Genomic DNA, 20,515 nt, shown 5'->3' with positions numbered 1-20,515 from the left:
TTCTGATGACAACATTGCTTCTACTAGTGAATCTGGTTGCATTCTCTGGTTCAGGATCCTCTCCAGTTCTTCACGCTGTGGATCGAAACGAGGACATACAAAGAAGACGTGCTCCGCGTCTTCAGCAGCTCCTGGGCAGGACGGGCACTCCGAAGAGTCATCGTGCTTAAAGCGGTGTAGATACTCTCGAAAACACCCATGTCCCGACAACATCTGCGTAAGATAGTAATTGACCTCACCGTGATTCCGGTTAAGCCAAATGTCGACCCGAGGTATGAGACGGTGCGTCCACCTACCCTTCTCTGCAGCATCCCATTGTAGTTGCCATCGGCCTATGCTCTTCTGCCGTTCTTCAATTCTAAATTCTTCCGGGCTCAGTGCAGTTGACCTTTTTCGTTGGTAAAGGGCCCGTCTTTCCTCTGCTAGAACTCTAAGAGGTAGGGTTCCAGCAATGACGCACACTGCTTCTTCTGATATAGTGCGGAAGGCACTAGCTACTCGTAGGGCACTCAGTCGGTATATTGGTCCAGCTTTTCTCCATGATTCTTGGGTTTCCAGTGCATCAGCCCAAATGGATATTCCGTAAGTGAGCACTGATGTGACTATTGATGACAATAGTAGCCTCCTGCTCTGCATTAGGCCTCCGATGTTAGGCATCAGCCGTGCGAGACTAGCCCTCACTACTGACGCTTTGGCACTGACATGTTCTACCTGCTGTTTGAAGTTGAGTCGTGCATCCAGCATCACTCCTAGATAACGGATAAATGGTTGTGATGTGATTTCTCGGTCACCGGCATTAATCTTAATTGTTTCAACTTCTTTTCGGCTGGTAATAAGCACTGCTTCGGTCTTCTGCTTGGCCAGTTGTAGGTTCACTGTATCCATCCACTGGTTGATCTTCTCAAAAGTGATGTCAAACAGATGTTGAATCTCGTCGAGGTGTTTGGCGACGATCACTGCGGCAACATCATCCGCATACGCTACCAGTTTGACACATCTTGGAAGCTTCAGTCTCAGGAGTCCGTCATACATGATATTCCACAGAAGTGGACCAAGAACAGAGCCCTGTGGCACACCACCGGTTATATCATACTCTTTTGGACCATTCTTTGTATCGTATTTCAGCACTCTATCTGTAAAATAGCTAATCACTAGTCTGCGAAGATATGTTGGCACGTTCTTCTCGTCGAGAGCTTGCATGATGCAGTCCCAATTAGCGGAATTGAAAGCATTTTTGATGTCCAAGGCAGCCACCAGGCAGTACTTCTTCGTTCCACCCTTCCATCTAGTTCCTGCGATTGCCTCTTTGGCCGTATTAACAACCAGGTTGATCGCGTCCAGGGTTGATCGTCCTTTCCGGAATCCATACTGGTTGTCTGCCAAGAGTGGGTCGACTACTGCATCTATTCGCTGATGGATGATACGCTCAAATATCTTACCCGCCGTATCTAGCATGCAGAGTGGTCGGTAAGATGACGGTTCTTCTGGCGGTTTCTTTCCTTTAGGTAAAAGTACTAACCGTTGCTGTTTCCACTTACGAGGAAAAATCCCTTCCTTGAGGCATGCGTTGTAAGCGTCTAAAAATAATGTTGGTGCTGCCTTTATGATGGTTTTCAAGGCTATATTAGGGATTCCGTCCAATCCCGGCGCTTTATTATTTCCTACCCGATTACAGGCCTCCAACAATTCTTCTTCAGTGACAGGTGGAATGTCGTCCAGTTCATCTTGCGTTGACTGATAATTGAGACTGTGTTGCTGTGGAAACAGCACAGTGACGATTTTCTGAAGGAGTTGGGGACACGTAGGTGACGGCATTTGTTGTTTCTTCAGGTGCGTCATGACCACCTTATACGGCCGACCCCACACGTCTTTGTCGACCTCGTATATGAGCTCTTTCCAGCATCTTCTTTTGCTCTCTTTTATGGCCTTATTAAGTTCACGACGAGCTTTTTTGTACTCTGCGATTAGCACTGCAGAGTAAGGTCGTTGATAGCCACGCTGTGATATTCTTCTCTTTCGATGACACTCTTTACGGAGGTTGCTGGTATGATCATTCCACCAGTGTACCGCAGGTCTTGAATTCATAACACGTTTGCGAGGCATACTGGCATCACAAGCTTGTGTTACTCGCATCATCAGAGCCTTAGTATGTTCTTCTGCACATCCAGTCTCTATCGGATCACTATCGAGGGCTGTTAGCAATACTTCTGGGTCAAGAGATTTCACCTTCCAACCGACGGTGTTAAATTGCTTGATAGGCCCCCGGAGGTTCTGGTCATTTGACGTTTCCCAGAGTATCGCATGATGGTCACTGGCAGTGTAGATGTCCAGTACCTTCCAGTTAGTGTTACCTTTAGCAAGGCTGGTACTGACAAAAGTGACGTCTACAATCGAGCTTGCGTCACCTTTGGTGTAGGTCGGCGTGTCACCACTGTTGAGCAAGACTACGACTAGTGTAGAAAGAGCTTCTAGCAGCTCTCTTCCTCGTGCATTAGTCTGCTTACTGCCCCAGTCCACTGCCCAGGCGTTAAAGTCCCCGGCTATCGCCACTGGATGATGTTGCTTCGCGTCCTCGGTCAGTCGATCCAAGAAGACAGTAAACTCAGCAATTGAGAGGCTAGGTGGTGCGTAGCAGCTGTAAAAACGGATGCCATCTACTGATGCTGCTACAAAGCCAGCGCTGCCATTGGTAGCTACACTCTGGAAAGGGAGCTTACCACAAGCCCAGATCACAGCTTTCGTGGTGATATCCGTCTCCCAAGGTTGTCCAGCTAAATGTTTATATGGCTCCGATAAAAGCACAACGTCGAGCTTTAATTCCCGTACTGTCTGCATAAGCAGGTCATGCGCAGCTTCGCAGTGATTGATGTTAAGCTGCAGTATCCTCATGTTCGTTTATTTGTCAGCTTCTGGAGTGCTTCTTGGAAGACTGGACATCGGCCAGAACCAGACCGGTGAGCAGTGTCCTGAGAGCCAGGTTTTTCCGCACAAAACGCACATTTCACTTTATTTTGGCATTGAGCAGCTTGATGACCTGTTTGCCCACATTTGATGCAAAGCCCAGATCGGTCGACTTCGCTTTTACATTGGGCAGTAGTGTGCCCAAAGTGCCAGCACTTATAGCATCGTAATGGTGTCTTAATTGCTCTGACACGGCAATTTACCCAGCCAATCCTTATTTTGCCTGTCTTTCCAAGTATCTTCTGCACTATTGCTGCTGGCAATCGTACCGAAGCAGTTTGAGTACCTCTGTAGGCCGGACGAATTTTAATGACATCTTCAGGTATTTCATAGTCATTTCCAGCTGCCTCTTGTAAGGCCTTCCGGACATCGTCTTTAGTTGTTTCGTCGTCAATGTCCCGGATTTCAAGCTGTTCCTCTGGGCCTTTACAGATGACTTGCGCTTCTTCTTTAAGGATGCTCTTGATGGTCTTCAGCAAAGCTTGTCCTTTGTCTGCGGTCTTTCTGGAAAGTGTAATGAGCATATTCCCATCATTCGTCTTTTGAACCTTGTCAACGACGTCACGGGTCTGATCTGGTGGGACATCTTTTTTAATCCGACGCAGTATCTCGGCATATTTTGCCTTCTCAACGGGTCGAATAATTAAGGCATCTGGTTTGGTGAATTTTCGCGGTTTTCCCGCTTAGGCTCCGGCCGAGATTTGTTCACCGGTTGTTTTGGTAACCGCTCTCTCGCTTGCTCCTTCTTCTCCTTCTTGGATTGGACCTTCTGCCATTCAGTCACCTCTTTTTTCCGGCGTTTTGCACTGCCGTGTTTTCGGAGGGCTTGGTTTCCAGGTCCTTTTTCTTCACAACTTGGCAGATCGTTGGGTCGGGAGAAGATCGATCTTTTCTCTTAGTTGACTTGCTGCTAGTTCTGATTCTGTCTTCCGCGACTGATTCACCGTCACCTTCGGCTCCAGTGTCCATTGCTTCTTCATTCACGATAGTTGCTTGAATGCTTCTCTCCGGTGTAGTGCGAGAAGTGCGTCGTACTGTTAAACACCATTCTTCATCAAGTTTCTTGAATCTCTGGAGGGCATTGGCTACGCTGGTCGTCTTGGTCTTAATCTCCTTGTGGATATTGACCTTAGATTGGATGAAGTCATTTAGCTCACTGGTCAGCTTTTCAAGGCGTTCAAACGCTTGCGACCGCTTCATTTCAGCGCTTGCTTCAATCGCTGCTTGTTGGGCATGAGGCCCGTTTTCACTATTGTTGTTTTCCCGAATTTTACTCATACTTTTAAATTCACCAGCGCATCGTACGGAGTGGAGCGGGTTGTCATAACTAGGAACGGGTGTACCCTCGGAGATAGTACTCCTACCCCAGTTCCCTGAGGCCTAGCCGACACTTAGCCAGCCCCGGAATACACGGACAGACTAGACTCGCTCGGAGCGGTGAAGATTCCGATCTCTAACACTCACTGCGTACTTCCTGATCAAGGCCCGAAGTGGCTGGCTCCTGATCCACTGCTGCAACTTACACCTCGGCAGAGCAAGCTCACATCAGCCGTGGCCTGCATCGTCGGAAACTACGACACGAGGTTCCGGTCACTCCCAGTGGGTCACAGCAGGGAACGATCGTCTTGTTAGGTCAGTTAGTGCGACCAACCCATTAAAGGGGAGTTTTGTCCACGGGAGCGTATTTTGTTTGGTTATTTTGCTTGGCTCCTACCCGCTGTACCTCATCAACTAAGAGATTAAGTGTCATCCAAGGACAGCGAGCGTTCTCCCATCCGCTCGGGGAGACGCGCCCGGTAGCAGTATCTCTTCTGCCCCGAGTGTGTGTGTGTGTGTGTGTGTGTGTGTGTGTGTGTGTGTGTGTGTGTGTGTGTGTGTGTGTAAAAAGGTATTATACCTTACCTATGGAAAATTTTAAAAGAACATACACAGTTGGTTTTCGAAAAGATGGGAAAAATAATAACTGCTATTATTTTATAACTGAATTTCTTCTTATTGGAATGGAAAGTGAAATAAGTTCATGCAAAGTGTAAATAAAAAACATTATAGTTTACAGACACTATTCATACAATGAGGTCTTTATATCGACGTTTATTGGATGTAATTTCAATGTGAAAATTTTTTTTGAGCACATATGATCATATATAATTTTTCGAGCAAAGTTAGTGTTTAAAATCTTTGACGAAGGGCGCATGATCAGTGAATTGTTTCTGTACGAGGGCGTTAAGTTTGAGGTGTTGAGTTGTAAAACATAAATAATTTTTTTTACTCTCCTAAAGAGCTTATTTGACATTGATTTCTAGTGACATCAACTACTTTTTATTTTTATATAAAGTCTAAAATTAATCAAGTTTAGACGAAGCAAAAATCGAGATGACAAATTTTGACTATACTTGGGTGCTAGTATATTTTGCTTAGATTATTAATGATAGTTATAGTTTACAACGTCAAGCTTATGATGGATTATTAGCATACATAAATAATTTTAAGCAAAACTAAATACATGAAACTTCTGAATACCTTTAAGCAAAATTATCTTTTGCTCATAGAAATAATTGAATTCCCAATTATTATTTTTAACTTCCTGCTAAGAAAATTGAAAATTTTCAAAAATCGGAAAGTTATTGGTTTTACCCCGTTTTGCAAAAATCAAGTTTTCATCAGATCTCAACGACCTCAACTTTTTGAGGTCTCAGGAAGCTTCCCTGACTATCCCCGCGAGGTTGTAACTATGTCTATCTGTATGTATGTATGTAAGTGTGTGTGTGTGTGTGTGTGTGTTTTTTTTTTTTTTTTTTTTCTCTTTAGGGGGGGGGGGGGGATCCTATTTACGGATCCCAGGCGTAGCTGTTTGGCCTGGATATGTGGCGACTCGACGCAGTGTCATACTAAAACTCGACGCTGACGCCCCTACCCACTAAACCCTAAAACCCCTTTCTCTTCTATCCTCTGATCCCCCATGGTACCGCCATGTGTGTGTGTGTGTGTGTGTGTGTGTGTGTGTGTGTGTGTGTGTGTGTGTGTGTGGATCTATGTAAACCTCTCATAACTTTTGAACGCTATGACCAATTTTATCGCGGTTGGTGCCATTTAAAAGGGCTTGACCAAACTTAGATTTTGAATACAATTTGAATCGATTCAGATCAGTAGATTTTGAGAAATCTAAAAAAAACTAAGAAAAAAAATTAGAAAAACGGTTGACCCTATAGGCCATCCCTACAACTTCCCGCTAATTTCATACTTAAGCGCTCAAAATTACACTTACGATGTTTTTGAGCTCTTCGAGCTCAAAAATATAATTTTCGTGTCATTTTAAGCTCTCCGAGCTTAAAAATCTGGCAAAAATTTAATAAAACACTATTTCTTAAATTTTCAAACCGCAATTACTTTTGAATGAATAAACCGATTTTCACGCGGTAGATGACATTCGACGCAGTTTTTCAGGCCTCATAGAGAATTCTCAAGTTTTAATCAATCGAAGTAGGAATTTTGATGTAATTCCAAAAAAACATTTTTTTCGATTTTTTTTCGACAACGATAACTCACGAACGAATCAACCGATATTGATCGGGCTTGGTGGCGATCGACGTGGTTTTTTAATGTTAAGAGCTGATTAGTTTTTGGAATTGATCGGTAAAGCCGTTTAAAAATTAATCTAAAAAAACCACATTAAAAAAAATTTTTTTTCGTAGTTTTTTTGAGATTTCCTAAAATCTTCCTGTCCGAACTGGTCCAAATTTTATTCAAAATCTAAGTTTGGTCAAGCCCTTTCGAATGGCACCAACCGCGATGAAATCGGTCAAGCCGTTCAAAAGTTATAAGCGGTTCACATACTTTCACACACACACACACACACACACACACACACACACTTACATACATACATACAGATAGACATAGTTACAACCTCGCGGGGATAGTCAGGGAAGCTTCCTGAGACCTCAAAAAGTTGAGGTCGTTGAGATCTGATGAAAACTTGATTTTTGCAAAACGGGGTAAAACCAATAACTTTCCGATTTTTGAAAATTTTCAATTTTCTTAGCAGGAAGTTAAAAATAATAATTGGGAATTCAATTATTTCTATGAGCAAAAGATAATTTTGCTTAAAGGTATTCAGAAGTTTCATGTATTTAGTTTTGCTTAAAATTATTTATGTATGCTAATAATCCATCATAAGCTTGACGTTGTAAACTATAACTATCATTAATAATCTAAGCAAAATATACTAGCACCCAAGTATAGTCAAAATTTGTCATCTCGATTTTTGCTTCGTCTAAACTTGATTAATTTTAGACTTTATATAAAAATAAAAAGTAGTTGATGTCACTAGAAATCAATGTCAAATAAGCTCTTTAGGAGAGTAAAAAAAATTATTTATGTTTTACTACTCAACACCTCAAACTTAACGCCCTCGTACAGAAACAATTCACTGATCATGCGCCCTTCGTCAAAGATTTTAAACACTAACTTTGCTCGAAAAATTATATATGATCATATGTGCTCAAAAAAAATTTTCACATTGAAATTACATCCAATAAACGTCGATATAAAGACCTCATTGTATGAATAGTGTCTGTAAACTATAATGTTTTTTATTTACACTTTGCATGAACTTATTTCACTTTCCATTCCAATAAGAAGAAATTCAGTTATAAAATAATAGCAGTTATTATTTTTCCCATCTTTTCGAAAACCAACTGTGTATGTTCTTTTAAAATTTTCCATAGGTAAGGTATAATACCTTTAAAAGTCCTTCTGGTGGAATGGATTAAAACTGAGGATTACATTGGTGAATGGCAAGAGTCTACCTAGCTTACTTTTTTCCTTTTTTCCAATACATTATAACTCGTTTTATACCTTCGGCAAGTTCTTTAAATTTAAAACTCAAAAGTCTAAAATGATGATCTGACTTGGGCCACCCGCATCTGTCATTTAAAGTATTATCCCGGAAGATGGCGTTATGTCAAAACATCGAATATGCCCAATTGGCTTTACTGCTCCACTTTTTCCTTCCAAACTACAAAACGAATTTAAGGCAATCCTAAGGATTATTAGTAAATACCAATAGCTAAACTGTTAACTTACTGGTACTAACTTTTACTTTCTAACAATATTTAAAATTCTCACGTTTTTCGTACCAGATTTGGGAACATTTTTTTTTATATCCTTCTCAAATAATTTACATTAACAGCTAAATGCTATTTTCCAACTACAATGGATGATATACTTCTTAGAAGCAAAGTTCGAAAAAAACATTTCCTTTATACGGGCTAGCCCAAAAGTTTCCCGCTCTTTTCAGGCTTAGAGGATTTGAAAACATTTCTACTATTTTGGAACTTTTCCAAATTATTTACCAACATAATTGGTCTGCTTAGTTTAATTAGAGTTCATAGTACTAATTTTTCGACAAATTTTGAATCTTCAATTGGTTTATAATGCAATTGAAAAATTTATATTTTTCAAATTCTAAGAGGATTAAGAAATTAACATAAGTATATGGGGCATTCCACGCCAAATCGACCACTTTTGACCCTGACCCCTTTTGATTTGGCTGAAAGTTTACCATCCTTTTCTACCCTATCAAAAATGTCTCTCATAATTTTTTCAAATTTTTTTACCCAACCAAAAAAAAGTTATGAATGTTTCAAAAAAACCGCTTTTTTATTTTTAAATTGCCATAACTTTTTAAAAAATTGACTTATCGGGACGTTTTTTTTTTTAATTTTTGTTATTAAATGTCCTTTTTGGAAAAAAATATAAAAAAATTATTCAAACCCTATCTTCATCGTTATTTTTTAGATTTTCTGAAAAAAACTCCGAATTTCTTGATGATAACCATTTTTAATTTCTTTTTTCTTTCTTTCATATTAAACTTTGACATTTTCTACAAATATCCTGAAATTTTCAGAAAGTTGTTTTTTCGATTTCTATTTTTTTTTCGATTGAAAAAAAAAAATTTTTTTTTTTAATCTTATTTTTCATAACACCGGTCCAAAAATTTCCGGGAATCCTCAAAAAACAAGAAAAAAGTATAGCAGCAAAATTTGAACATGTTAATCATCGAGAAAATTAATTTTTTTAAAAACAAAGAAAATTGAAAAACAAAAAAAAATATAGAACTAAAAGTTAACCAGGTAAGCTTCTCATAATTGCTTTTTAAATTTTTAATCCTTGCGAAGGTCCGTTTATTTATAAATTGCTCTAAACTTCTTCGAGAAATGATAGTTTGTGCGACCTATGAATCTTCTTCATAAAAAAAAACTGATCAAGTGCCATCTTCAGAAATGATATTAAGTTAAAGAACATTTTCTTGCTTAGCTAAGCTAAATGTCTTTATTAGTTTAAGAATTATTGCATTTGAGACATTATAATCATGTATTACACCATTTGATGAAAGCGTTTTAACCATAAAACTCAGATTATCGGAGGATTCCCTGGTTGGAGGGAACCATTGGGCAAGGCCTGGACCAGATCTTGGCCAGCCGTCATGCCAGTGTTCCAAGCCTTGGCATGAGGCTAGGGTGAGCCTCGGCTGACCACTGGGCGGACAATGGTCCGAGCCTTGGATGATGGCCATGTTCCAAGCCTTGGGAAACAAAAACACAAGGCTTGGGCCGAGTCTTGGGAAACAAATGGCCCAGGGCTCGGACCAAGCCTTGGGGAACTAATTTACCAGGACTAAAAAAAATGCAAACATTATTAAAAAATTAAATTTGATTTTAATTGTATTCGCGATTTTACGGTTTATTATCAGCTTTACATTATCGTATCTCGCGATTACACCAGATTACCTTGAAAAAATCTTTGCTCACGATGGGAATCGAACCTGGGTCACCCGCGTTGAAGTCTCGAACCGTACTGACTTCGCTGCACTTCGTAGTAACACTAACAGATTAGTTTTAGTTAAGTTAAACATCACTCAGTCATTTTGCTTTATTACATGATGTTCCATAATTAAAATTGAACTTATAACTGCTAAAAATTTTGTATAGTTCAGATAATATAATTTGTTGACAGAATACAGTTATGAAATGTTTTTTAATTCATTTGATTTCAACGAAATAATTAAATTTTCTATTACCAAAAATAAATACATGATCATAATTGAGTACATCTAAATTAAGAAATTGTCACTTTTAATTTATAGAAAAGTAACTACTTAGTATAATTTCATTCAATAATTTTTTTTTTTACGAAATGTTCTTACTATTATTTAAGATAATGTGACTATAAATAATGAATAATTGAAGCATTTTTTAGCGTTAGATTTTCTTCATAAAAATTAATATTTTTATCATTGAAAAAATTTTTCTATGATTCAATTAAAGCACCAAGCTAGTTCTGAATTTATATTTGGTCCGATAGTAATAACTTCCCAAGGCTCAATTTGGAAATATCGAACCATTGAGCCAAGTCTCAAGCTAGACCCGGGCCAAGCCTCGGGTGTCAGTGACTTCCCAAAACTATAGTTTCACTGATAGATATATTTGTATTAGAAGTAATTTGTATATGTGTAAGAGAGTGATAAGCAAACTTACTTGTTAACAATTTTTTCAATATTTTTCGTGGAGAAAAATAAACATTTTTAAAATATTCACAATATGTATCAGTATTTAATTTATCATTTTTTATTCACATGAAAACTATTTTTTGAGCAGCTTCGAGAGTTTTATACATTTTTCAGCAACAAAGAAATGATAGTTAGAAATAATTGGTCAACGATTAATAACTATATTTATTAAAACTTTTTTGTTGACAAGTCATTTATTAAATTCTTCTATCAGTGTTCGAAGCATTGGGCCAAGTATCGAACCGGGTTTAAGTCCGTGGTGATTTTTCAAGGCTTGGTTGAAATGTATCGAGACATTGGGCCAAGCATCGGAGCAGGCCTCGGCCAGTTGTAATCTCCCAAAGCTTGGTTCCAAAATATTGAACTATTGGGCCAAGCTTCGGGCCAGGCTTGGGCCAGTGGTGTACCCCAAGGCTCGACTTAAAAATGTCGAACCATTGGGCTGAGCCTCGGACCAGGCTTCGGCCAGTCGTGATCTCCCAAGGCTTGGTTCCAAAATATTGAACCATTGGGCCAAGCCTCGGGCCAGGCCTGGGCCACTGGTAACTTACCAAGGCTTGGCAAAGTAACAAATGGTCCAAGGCTGGGCCATTTGTCAGCATTGGCAAACCCTACCTGGGTTGTTCATTTAAATGCACACCATTTATTAAGCAATAAATAAAAAAACAATTGTTTTTCAATTTTCTTTTGTTTTTATAAAAGATTAATTTTCTCGATGATTAACATGTTCAACTTTTGCTGCTATATTTTTTTCTTGTTTTTTGAGGATTCTCGGAAATTTTTGGACCGGTGTTATGAAAAATAAGATTAAAAAAAAAATTTTTTTTTTCAATTGAAAAGAAAAATAGAAATCGAAAAAACACCTTTCTAAAAATTTCAGGATATTTGTAGAAAATGTCAAAGTTTTATATGAAAGAAAGAAAAAAGAAATTAAAAATTGTTATCATCGAGAAATTCGGAGTTTTTTCAGAAAATCTAAGAAATAACGATGAAGATAGGTTTGAAAAACTTTTTTATATTTTTTTCCAAAAAGGACATTTAATAACAAAAATTTTGAAAAAGAAAACGTCCCGATAAGTCAATTTTTGAAAAAGTTATGGCAATTTAAAAATAAAAAAGCGGTTTTTTTGAAAAATTCATAACTTTTTTTTGGTTGGGTAAAAAATTTGAAAAAATTTTGAGAGACGTTTTTGGTAGGATAGAAAAGGGTGGTAAACTTTCAGCCAAATCAAAAGGGGTCAGGGTCAAAAGTGGTCGATTTGGCGTGGAATGCCCCATATATTTTTAAGCGATATGTTTTAGATCATCGATTATTTATGTATTTATTGATGTAGTATGGCACAGGTCAAATGGCAAAAGTAATTAGTTATAATAGTTACAACTGTAAATACATAAGAATAATGTGTACACTGTTGATGTCAATTGAATAAACAAGGTAATTGAATAAATTTATAATAAAAATTGATATGAAACTATGGCAATAACATTATTAACAGTATACGAGATTGAACTATTTAAAATAATTTTACTAAGTCGAATAATACTAATAACAGCTCAAGCTATTTAGGAACAACAAATTTTATAATTATAAAGATAATCTTCAAAGTTATAAATTTCCAAGAGCTAAATGATAATCTAACTCATTCAATTGATATAATTGTACTATAAACTTTATTAAAAATCCAATGACAACAGATAGTTGAACATCTTCATTTTTATTACTTCCAAAGTAGTTTCATTTAATACATCCGGTGACAATTTTTGCCAGAGAGACATTCTCGGAATTACACATGAATTTTCAAGAAATGAAATAGTATCAATTGGAAACAAGAAATTTTTATTACTATTTTTGTTTTGTAATAATCTTTCAAATCATCTAGATTTATCATTAATAAAAAATTTTTTTAGATAATTTGGTTTGTCAATAAATAACAATTTATAAAAATACGTCGCTAAAAAATATGTAGGTCCAAATAAAAATAGTTAACAAGCGGAAGAATGATATTGCTGAGATTTGCAATCCAAGATATTTGGGGTGTCTATACTTGGTAAAAAATTTTTTGGACCTGACGTAATGTAAACGAGTCGATGTTGAATTTAGAGGGATGTGAATTTATTTTTTTTACACCGTATCAACCGTGTTTTAGTTCACCATAATTTTGCGTTCATAAATTAAATATCGACTCTACACGCTGAAAAATTTATGATTATATCCGACTGTCAAATTGTATAAGCGCAGCTATTTGTATTTGTAATCATGTGCTTCACTCTTTTGAGATTCTTAAAAAGAAATCATTAAAACGCGCAAAAATATTAATAGAAAAACTTTTTTAATTCTATTTATATATAAATACATTAGTCATCGTCATGAATGTACATATAATATTTATGAAACATATAAAAATTCAGATGGGTATTTAAATGAAAAGTCTCGATGGGCGAGATATTGAGATGAACTTATATCTTTGAAAATATCATTAGTTGACACAAGACACAATGTCATTACTTAATTATTGAAATTTTCCAAGATATAACCTCATTTCAATGTTAAACTTACCCGTGAAAAAATATTCTGATCAGGCTTGATATGAGCTGATAAGGCCATATAAAAATCTTTCTGTGAAGAACCTTTTAAAATTGGAATTTTAAGTTCCGCTTTTAACAGGAGCTGTGATTGGGCATTTCCTGAGATATTTTGAGTTGAGACGATTTATATGATTTTCATAAAATTTTTAACCGGAGCTTTGTTTGGATCACTTCGAGCACAAATGCGGAAATTTCAGCTGAAAATGACCCTTAATAAAAATATTTCTCTGAACAAGTTCTTCACAATCCGTGTAAAAAAGTTACGGAATTCCTCCAGTGATCTGCCGGAAATCCTGAGGAATTCATATTTTGACAAAAATCTGAATTCGAGATGAATTCCGGATGAAATTGTAAGTAATAATTTTATTAAAAACTGCAGTAACAATTAAAAAAAAAAAAAAAAAATAATAAATATAAATATGATATTTTTGATTTACTAAAAACTATTTCCTGTGCAGAATTTTAGCTGGATTTTGGTAGATAGGGCTTGATACAGTTTTTTGTATGGAATGACGAATTGTAGTTTACTCTATAATTTATAAATGATTCTTGGAGAACTCCGAAGTAGAAGGAATTCACGCATTCGAGATAGTAAGCTATTTTCTTTTCTTTTCGGATTATTAATATTTCTTACGGGAATTCGAAAGAATTGCGTAGAAGGTTCTGCGGACTTTCGTAGGAATTTCTGTAATTTTCAGGCTTCAGGTAAACAGAGTAAACGTCTATTGATTTTATTCAGCAATTGATGGAAATTCACATAGTTTTCTAAATAGGTTTGCAAAAATTGGTAATAATTTTGTCCATTCAGTATCAATTGCGATAACTTAAGGGAATCTCAAGGAATTCCAGAGGAAACCCTGAAGATTTCCAATGGAATTTTTGCTGATTTCAAGCTAGAAATAGATGGAGTGAAATTCCTATCAGTTCTAGACTGTTTTTTTTTCCCAATTGTTACTGTAGTTTTTAATAAAATCATCACTTAAGATTTCATCGGGAATTCTTCTAGAATTCAGATTTGTGTCAAAATATGAACTCCTCAGGATTTCCGGCAGATCACCGAGGGATTCCGCAACTTTCTTAAACGGGAATGTTTTTTTGAATTCTCTGAGAAATACTCTAAAAAGTATAAATCGTTCTAAAAGATTCCCAAAGAAGTAAACAAAAACCTTGCATTTTTCCCATGGTTTCGGCCTCTTTGAAAAGAATTATTTGAAATTATAACGATTTATCTCAAATTAAGCGTTAACAATAAATAGCTTATTAAAAATTTTTTGATCTAAATGTCTTTTCACGTTTGAATAGGATAAACAAACAATAGTGTTATATTTCATCACGAAGTTTTTTATACAAGAATAAAAAATGTCTGCGATGTATGGTATCATTGCTGCCAACGCTATACTTTCTTCTAACCTAACTAAACACACATATCTTGTCCAACTAGAAAATTGCATCCTAATTGAACTTTAAATAAATAGCGGTACTCAACAACTTTGCCGGAAGTTTTGTTATAAGTTAATAAATAAAATATTAATATAATAAAATTAATTTGAAGTCCAAGCAAGTTATAGCAGAAACGCTACCGTAATGGCCGTTCAATTTCATATACAAAAGACCTTCTCGCCATATTTATCTTTGCCCACCTTTCTACCTCTCGTACTTCTTGATTGTCATTGTATGAGTTCATACTCACTTATACAAAGTATATACGTACATATATACATATATAATGAAAATTTGTAGGAGTAGTAACAACATATATTCAGGGGAAAGTATGCTCTTTGTGTACATAAGCCGTGTCCGTTAACTGACAGCAATGACTATATACTATATATTACCATGCGATGAGAACTGTGAAAAAGGGAGTAACAAGACATATGAACGAGGTGTGAGTTTATTAACGTACACAATCAGTCCCCCTCATTACTGATTCTCTGTATATGCTTCGAAAAAAGTTTTGAAAAAAATAAAACCGGTCAAGTACGGATTTAAACTCAGGTATAGATTTTTGCATTCATTTATTTAAAAAGAAAAAACAACATCCGACTGCCAAGAACTAAAAAAAGTTTTAATATTTATCTAGATTAAAGCTAAAGTCTACTTATGTGGGTTATGATATTGGTTTTATTTTTGGTCACTAGGCTTGACATATATTAGAAGTCAATATGTGCACGTAAACTTTCAGATGGTATTGATGATTGATAATTTTGTTATTAACTATAGCTATTAATTAATATGAAAAATGTATTTATTTTAATACATAAATTTATATTCATAACGAAGAAAATTTAGAAATTACCCTAAATTTTTGAAACACATCGAGAAAAGAGTCAAAAAAATGTAAAAATTGTTGTCTTTTTTCAGGCAATAAGGGTACATATACCGTATTTAGCAACTCTTGTGTTTTTTTAACCAGCAGGAAACTTCCTTAATGCTTTTCGTTGGGGACAATCCCCTCTAGTAGTTGAGTCTGTCTGGTGCCACGCTGTCTGCTGAAATTATTTCAGTTAACATCTCTTGTTTCGTTGATATATTTTGTCCGTTTATCTTAATACCTTTTTATATCTACAAAATCTTATTTAGTAACTCATATTATAGTTATCTTAGCATTTTCATGACAATGCATATAAATGAAAAATTAATCGATAGAACTTGTGTTGATTTAAATCCTTTTGAAATACACTGAGAGAAAAAATTTTTTTTTAAAAATATGGACCTTTTTGAGACAAAAAATTAATTTATTAGAAATTTTCAATAATTTTATTTCTTAGCTGAAGAAATTAAAATTTTTCTCAGAATAACTTTCTTGTTAAAAAAAATTTATCTAGATGTGGGAGAAAACAATTTTGGATAAAAATTCTCAAATTGTCTATCTAAAATTGTTTTTTTTTTTTTTCCGCTAATTAAATAAATCAACTAAATTACATCACTATAGTACAAATGGTATCGAGTTTTTGGCCAATTAAATTACTTTTATTTTGATGCTAAAAACCAAATTCAGCACTAAAAAACCATAACGAAATTAAACAATTCATTCAGCAGATATCGTTGTACAAACACTTTCAAAAAAAAATTTTCTGCAAAAACCGTTTGAATTTTTAATTCATCAGAAGTTACATTTTTGAACTCGCAAAAGTCAACAATGTATAGACGGATACATTTAAACGTTCCGAGCTTAAAAATACCGAGAAGTTTTAGAAATAGCTTACAGGCTTGACTATTTTTGTAAATAAAAGTCAAAGACAGAGTAATTTATAATAATTATTATCTCGGTTTATAAGAAAGTATTAACAGCAAATAATAGATAACGATAAGCAATTTTGCAATAAACTTTATTATTAATATAAAAGTAAAAAAGCTCCTACAAAAAAGTAAAGGTTGTAAATAAAATGAGTGCTGACTTTACACTAAACGACCGCTTACATTTATCCATCCGCGGTTCTTTGATGACTATTTCACACAAACGAAAAACCAAGAACCCCTCTATATATCTCATAGCTTATGCGTATCCGTTCTCGTCGTCTTTTGATGTCGCACTATCGAGCTTTTATACTACATGCTATAGATTTTTTCATTATTTTTTTTCACTTCTGTGTGAATCGGCAATTCGATTTTTGCTTTTATATCTATATGCTACTGAATGAATCTGGAGAACATTTAACCTCGTAAAGCAGAGGTGTCTAAAAATTTCAGCTGTCGGTCTTTTACTTTTTTTTTTTTTTTTTATTATTATTATTTTTTTAAAACTTCGATCATTTGAAACTAGAAGCTGTTAATTTTGGTAAAATAAGAGGTGGTTAAATTTTCATTCGATCGACTGAAATGATTTTTTTATAATTTCTTTTAGCCCTCCCAAATGATCAACTTCAAAACTTTTGGTGAGCATTTAAAAAGTTTATAATTTTTTGATAGAAAGTATTAAAATTTTTTCGAACTCGAAGAATTGGGCCATAAATGACAACGCCTAATTTGATTTTTTTGAATTGGCATAAACATTTTGATTTGTGTAAAAAATATTTTTGAGATTCAAAAATTCATAAAAAAGTGAGAAGCTTTAAATCTAGTCTATTTAGAGTCAACTATATAATTTGGGATTTATACACGTCAATATAGGATGAATTTCTTCCATTTTTCGACAGGATCCAGCTATTCACACTTTTCCGTCACATGGGTAAAGGCTCCATTTTCCATAATTTAATAAGAGAAAAACCATAGTAAAACTTCTTAAGAGACAAAAGTAGGTTTAGCTCCTGACCTTATTCTGTTTTATTGTACATGGAAAAAGCGATGATGTCTTAAGACGCTCTTTTCAATCCGTACACTTTAAGTCTTTGCAGATGGTAACCATTCACTAAGCCGAAACAAATGTAGGGAAATTCGTATTCTTTTATGCACATCTGCAGAGTGCTTCTATTTTTCGACTGGTCATAATATTGATGTTCTATACTAATCGATGTATAATGTGATGAAATATTTGAAAATTAAATAATTAAGTCATAGACTTAGATCAACATAAACAAAAAATAAATAATATCATTAAACTGACTTTAATAAAATATAAAACTTTTCAGGGAAGTGTTTTGCGTTGCAAAATGTGTTGAATGTGAGAAAAAGAAAAAATAAGTTATAATCTTGAAACCAACACCAATATTTTCATTTTAGATAAGAAGCAGCAGATATGTACATATAATAAGACGGTACCTGTTTGCTATAACATAGTATAACAAGAAAATTCCTAGTTAATATTTAAGGTTTAGAAAATGTCAGTCAAATGTGAACAACTTTATAATTCTTATCGCACTGTTAAGAAAATAGAAAGTAAAATTTTTTAAATAAAACAAAAAAAAAAACAAATTCAAAAATGTATGTATCTACTATTGATTAAACGCTAACTAGTGCGATAATTCAAAAGTTAAAAAAAATTTAAAACAAATAAATTTTATTGCGTCGAAGTTAATAACTATGTGGATATTTTTTATGAAGCATATATGTAAGCTTAATTTTGAAAATATAAACAAAAAGATGAAAGAAAATAATTTTTCTTTTAGGCTGTACAGAAAATTTGTTTAGACTCGTACGGTTTTTAATGAAACTCTATAACATAAATATTTTAACAAAAAGGGTCAAGTTGAAGGGTGAACAATTTAGCGTCACATGTCTCGTATATGAGATATGGGAAAATCTCCTAAGGTCACAAAAATGATATATGTAGATATATATTTCTTCTTTCATCAATTTGTGGTGTCATACATGAAGGTCATACAGAAGTTTCTATATGTTCACTAAAAAAATATACAAAAATCCGACATTGCGTCGATAGGGGATAAGATAAGTTCATCAATGTTTTTATTTAGTCTCGTATAAAAATATTATATACATAAGCATATTGTCTTATAAATTCAAAATAAATTGTTCTAAGGAAAGTTATTGTTTTTGATCGATCGTCGAATTAACAACCGGATCATTTTCTCGAAAACGGAAATCAAACGTTTTATTTGAAAAAATTAATTGGTCTGAGGGTTACGATATTGTTTTTATTTTTAAATTGATTACAAAGAAAGATTACATACATAGACAATTACGTGTCTAAAAACTATATCTATAATCAAACAGTACATTACGCTCAAATTGTATAATATGATAATTTGTAAATAGTGACTATGTTCGATTTGCTCTAGGCAGAGACATCTTTTTTATATTTTTTTCTATATATCGATAAAGAAAATTACTGCGAGACTGATTGTTATTGTAGTAGTATATGTACCCTGATAGCCACAGTTTCAGACCAACCAAAAGTTCCTTGACAGCCAAGTTGGTCGCAACTTTCCGTCGATTTACTGCCGCAACTTGTCACCAAGTTGGCGGCAGGTCTTGGAAATGAACTCGGTTGTTCACCAAGTTGTCGGCAAAAATTGCTTTCGAAACTCTTTCGCACCAAGTTGACGACAAGTTTCTCAAGAAATTTGGCGACATATTGCGGCAGTAGATTGGTCTTGTTTTTCTCAGAAACTTGTAGCCAACTTGACGCCAACAGTTACAAATCCGGAAGTTGACCGCAAGTTGTCGCTAAGTTGGTGGCAACTATCTGACACCAACTTGGTTGATCTGAAACTGTGACTATCAGGGTTGGTGTCAGATAGTTGCCAACAACTTAGCGACAACTTGCGGTCAACTTCCGGATTTGTAACTGTTGGCGTCAAGTTGGCTACAAGTTTCTGAGAAAAACAAGACCAATCTACTGCCGCAATATGTCGCCAAATTTCTTGAGAAACTTGTCGTCAACTTGGTGCGGAAAAGTTTCGAAAGCAATTGTTGCCGACAACTTGGTGAACAAGTTGACACCATTCGAGTTCATTTCCAAGATTTGCCGCCAATTTGATGACAAGTTGCGGCAGTAGATAGACAGAAAGTTGCGACCAACTTGGCTATTAGGGTAATAAAGTTTACATATATGTATACCCTGATAGCCATGCAGAATACAAGTTGGCTTTAGACTGGACTCCAAGTTGTGAAAAATCTACGACTCGAATCTAACGACAGTTTCATTAAACATCTTGTAGTGCAGGAGTTTGAGTGAACCTGCACTGAACTTTGAGACAATGTCTGTTAATGCGGCAGAGTACAAAAATTTTACCATTTGCATTCTACGATCGGTAAATTACCGAAAATTGATGATAGTTTGTCGGTATAAGCCTTATAGCCATCAGAGAAATTCAATCTTATGGCCAATTGTTAATAAATTACAACTACAATTATAATTGTTATTACGATCACTATTATCATTGTTATTTTTACTATTTTTATAATTATTAATAAATTATAAGAAATATATATTAATTCTGAGACCAATGTAATCAATTTTATATATTTGTACAAAATCAAATAAAAAAAATTAACAGTAAATTTATTTTTCATATTTATTTTGCGTATAAATATAACTTTGGTGCTATATTTGCCGTAGGTGAAAAACTTCTTCGAATAAATGTTTTTAACGATAGGAAAAACATCAGGTTAAAAATTATCTTTTTCAAATTTATCCTTTTCAATTAAAATATAAAAATTTTTATTTAATTTCATTGAGTTACTTATTTATGAGTTATAAGTAATTAATACTTCATCAAATGACTAAGAAAATCGTAGGTTCTTAATTTTATCCATTATCTTTCTTAAAAATCATATCGAAATAATTGCCTCAAAATTTGTTGTGTTGTAGATTGAACTTTCTGAGTTAAAAACTTGATTGCTAAATATGTCTTCATATTTGTTAGTATTTTAAATGAAAATTGAAGTTTAAAATTTATACAACTTCAGCTAAAAAATTTGTTAAAAAATGTTACAGTCTAACTTGACATTATTTTTTACGCAAATCTCATTACAACTTTTAGCTAACCTTCTGCAAAT

The 20,515-nt window shown here is 34.7% G+C and overlaps 1 long non-coding RNA gene across 1 annotated transcript; it reads left to right on the top strand.

The window, feature by feature from the left end:
- The first annotated feature begins 250 nt into the window (after positions 1–250).
- LOC123267370 lies at positions 251–8,596 on the top strand. The gene is made up of 3 exons (XR_006510014.1): positions 251–261; positions 730–731; positions 8,455–8,596. It is a non-coding gene; the product is annotated as an uncharacterized LOC123267370 (long non-coding RNA).
- The last annotated feature ends 11,919 nt before the right edge of the window (positions 8,597–20,515 follow it).

This window comes from Cotesia glomerata, linkage group LG6 (genome assembly GCF_020080835.1).
Source record: "Cotesia glomerata isolate CgM1 linkage group LG6, MPM_Cglom_v2.3, whole genome shotgun sequence".
Lineage (NCBI taxonomy): Eukaryota > Metazoa > Arthropoda > Insecta > Hymenoptera > Braconidae > Cotesia > Cotesia glomerata.
Note: the sequence above shows the minus strand (reverse complement) of the source record. Positions and strands in the feature narration are given on the sequence as shown.